The sequence below is a fragment of the Bremia lactucae genome, linkage group LG1 (genome assembly GCF_004359215.1).
Source record: "Bremia lactucae strain SF5 linkage group LG1, whole genome shotgun sequence".
In the NCBI taxonomy this organism is placed as follows: Eukaryota; Oomycota; class Peronosporomycetes; order Peronosporales; family Peronosporaceae; genus Bremia; species Bremia lactucae.
This window is the reverse complement of record NC_090610.1, coordinates 11,843,768-11,847,695: the sequence shown is the minus strand read 5'-3', so window position 1 is coordinate 11,847,695 and position 3,928 is coordinate 11,843,768.

Sequence of the window (3,928 nt, the reverse complement as noted above, 5' to 3'; positions counted from 1 at the left end):
GAGGTTTTTAAAACCCGACTCAAACAGACGTTTGAGCCACCAAGGGCTGAGTTCAGAGCTCGTTCAGAGCTTCTGAAACTTAAGCAAGGCAAGCGTGATGTGCACGCATATGCCCAGCACATACGACTCTTAGCGAGTTGTATTACCAATAACCCAGTCCATGAACACACGTTGATTACGGTGTTCATGCAAGGTCTTACGGATGGTCCCGTAAAGACCCACCTGTTCCGCTTGGAACTGGATACGCTTGAAGAAGCAATATCCGTAGCGGAACAGGAGGACTTTAGCTTGAGACAGGCTCAAGCAAGTTCGTCATCATATCGTCCACCTAGACGACACGAACTAGGAGGTCCAGAACCCATGGACCTTTCCTATGTCGAAAGCGAGAAACCTCGCTTTTCGAATAATAAGCGATCGCAGAAATGCCATCGCTGCCAAAAATTGGGACATTACGCTCATGAGTGTAGTGCCCCACGTCCAGCACCAAAAGGTACTGAACGTAATTTTGGATCGTATGCCAAAAAGGGCAACGGTCGCGGATCCGACGTTGTTGCGAAATCGCAACAGCGAGGCGGACCGCCAAAAAATGGACGGGGTCAGTAGGGGCGCAACGCCCTACTGATCCAGCAACCTCAAGAGAATTTGCAAATCTCTTGACAAAAGTTGCTCCAGACACACAATCATTATGTGTCTCTGCACCTGGTGATGAGGTATCCCTCATCACCTTGAAGTTGAAAGTGACAAATGATTTGTCACTCAGAGCCCTAGTGGACTGCGGAGCGTCGAATAACTTTATTCGTCGCCAGTCACTAGAGGGTCGTAGGCTCAAATATGTTGAGCGCGACATCCCTCCAACGAGGATGACGGTGCGTCTAGCGACAGGCGCATCGATAACAGTAATGAAACGCGTAGTGAAATTTCACTACACGTCAAGAGATTTACAGTATGATGATAATTTCATCGTCCTGGATTTGGATGACAATTTTGATGTCATTATAGGTCTACCTTGGCTCAGAAAATATGAGCCAAGGACCAGCTGGCAGCATAGATCCGTAAAGATGCCCGCCACTTGTTCATGAGATGGCCATCTGATGAACGTCTTGGAGCGTCCACAAGCGTGTGGATGTACTACGAGTGAGTGCGATGGCCTCACTTGTGGTACGGCCGTTAGTATAACTGCACAAGATCACAGTGTGATGTCTCATCACACTTTGGAGTCAGCTGCCGGCGGCTGTGCGAACGCAAGGCAGCGCCGAAGGTCCATCACTCGGATAAGTCGCGTAGATTGAGACATGAATGTACGCCTAGCGGGCGACATTCAAGGAATATACTATAGGGACAATACGATGATCCTAGGTCGAGTAGAGAGTCGACCGTAGAGGACCCAGCGATGATAGCGCAATCACAGTCGGAAGACGTTGAGTGAATAAGTCCCCACGAACTTGAGAAAAAACCTCCTTAAATAGTTAATGCTAAAGCGACTAGACTTCAGCATCGCGAGGGATTAATCTCTCGGCAGCCTGGGGATAAATCCCAGGAAGAAACTGAGACATTGAATGTCTGGTTAATGACGGATCAAGAGTAGGTGCTTATACTCTTGATCTATATGCGCCTCCGAAGTCAACTTTGGAGATAACTCAATTAGCAACCCTAGAACCTGAACGGTTCTTGAGAGATCTGCATAGTGGTAAAAACAAGAAGACCTACGTACTCGTCATAGAGTACGAATACGTAATCGATATTCGGTCAGCGGTAATTTTTGCAGAGAGCGAACGGGTTCTCAGCAGCTCATCGATGGACGAAAGTGTCCTCGATGTGAAGACTCGGATTGAGAGATTTACTACTCAATCCTGGGAGTCGCTTAAGACAAATCCTTTATACAAGGATTTGATGAAATTCAGGAATGTATTCCCTGAAGCAGTTCAATGCGAGTTGCCTAAAGATTTAGGCACTCGGCATGAGATCGAGCTCAAACCGGGCTCGAAGTACTGTGTCTGAAGCAGTGGCCACTGCCTCGTGAACAAGTGTTTGCAATCGATAAATTCTTTATCAATCGATTTTAAGCGGGCCTTGTAAGGGAGTCAACCTCCTCACATAGCTCTTCGACCTTCTGTGTGCGAAAGGCCACAGGAGGGTGGCGGATTGTGCACGCATTCAATAAACTAAATACTGCAACGGTTTCGGCTCAAACGCCGATACCTAGAAAAGGCGTAATCATAGATGGCATGTCTAAGCGTACCATCTTTTCGTCTATGGATCTGATGGATGGATTTCATCAGATCCTTATGCGTGAACGGGACATCCCGTACACAGCAGTGAGCACTCCCAGTGGAATGCTCTGGGAATGGCTAGTAATGCAACAGGGGCTTAATAACGCCCCTGCAACATTTAACAGATGCGTAACGGATCTGTTGAGACCGGTGCGAGAATTCGCATCGAGTTACTTTAAGGATGTATTCGTCCATAGCCGGGATATGGATGGAAAAACGGACGTGGAAGTTCCTAAAACTCATGTTCGTTGATGTACGCAAATCTCGAGAAGTGTATATTCGCTGCAAGCGAAATACCGCTTCTTGGGTGCATCGTCGGTAAACACGGCGTGCGTCCTGATTCCGAAAAGCTCAAGGCAATTACCGACTGGCCAGTTCCAGTCGATGTCAAGGGACGTAGAAAGTTCCTTGCGCTAACAGCGTACTTGCACAATTACTCACGCAATTATGCCAAGATGACAGTTCATCCCTCTCGTCTCTTGAAAAAGACGAGAAATGTTATAGAACGCTAATTGTCAGCGTTCCTTTGAAGGTATCAAGCAAATAGTGATGCAATCGCCCATCTTGGCGCTTGCAGATCAAGTCAAACCATTCCATGTTGTCTGTGACGCCAGCGATGTCGCAATCGGCTGTGCGTTAATGCAATACGATACAGACGGCGCGGAGCGCGTCGTCTGTTACCAATCGCGTCAGCTGCAACCAGCTGAACGCAATTACCCGGTGCATGACAAGGAACTCCTTGCCATGAAAAAATGCACTGGCTAAGTTTAGGGTCTATCTCCTCGGAGATAGAACGTTAATTGTATATACGGACCATGCGTCATTTCTCACGGCCGTAAGCAGCCCACACCTATCGCAAAGAATGGCGAGTGGCTCTCCTTCTTTGCGGAGTATAATTTTTCCGTGGATTATAAACCAGGACGACTTGATGTCGTCGCTGATGCGTTGTCACGCCGACCCGATTCGAGGAGGCTGCACACTCCAACAGTAAAAATAATCCCACTGTTGCAACACTCATTACAAGGGTTCCGTCATCAACTTTGTTTGATGACATAAAGAAAGCCTACACAGAAGAAAAAGACCTTCTGCGTTTAATAGATTATCTGATAAATTCATTCAATAAATCTTTTAAAATTTACCGGCTTATATCGATCGTCATCTGATCAACACCCTACACGCAACGACTTACTGTACTACACAGCCGTTGACGGTGACACTCCACGTGTCGTCGTCCCAGCTCACAATGATTTGCGCTTGCGCATCATGTATGAGTGTCACGATGCACCAACAAGTGGGCATCGCGGACGTGAGAAAACTTATCTTACAGTAAGTCGCGGCTTTTACTGAACAATCTTAAAAGCACTTTGATTTCCTCAAAAATTACGAAAATTGTATTTCCTTAGAGCCCTGAATTCGGCACTTGCATAGATCGAAATGCGCCATTATTACAAGGCCTTCGTTGAAAAACCACCAGTATCATTCGTGTGCAACTACATTCGTGCTTGTGAGGTGTGTCAACGAGTGAAGCCTAGCCCTTCATCCTTTGCACCTGTACAACGTCTACCACTTCCGGCAGAGTATTGGCAGTCCGTATCTATGGACTCGGCTTCGGATTTCCCGAAGACGATCGGTGCATGCGTCTACAACGCATACACCGT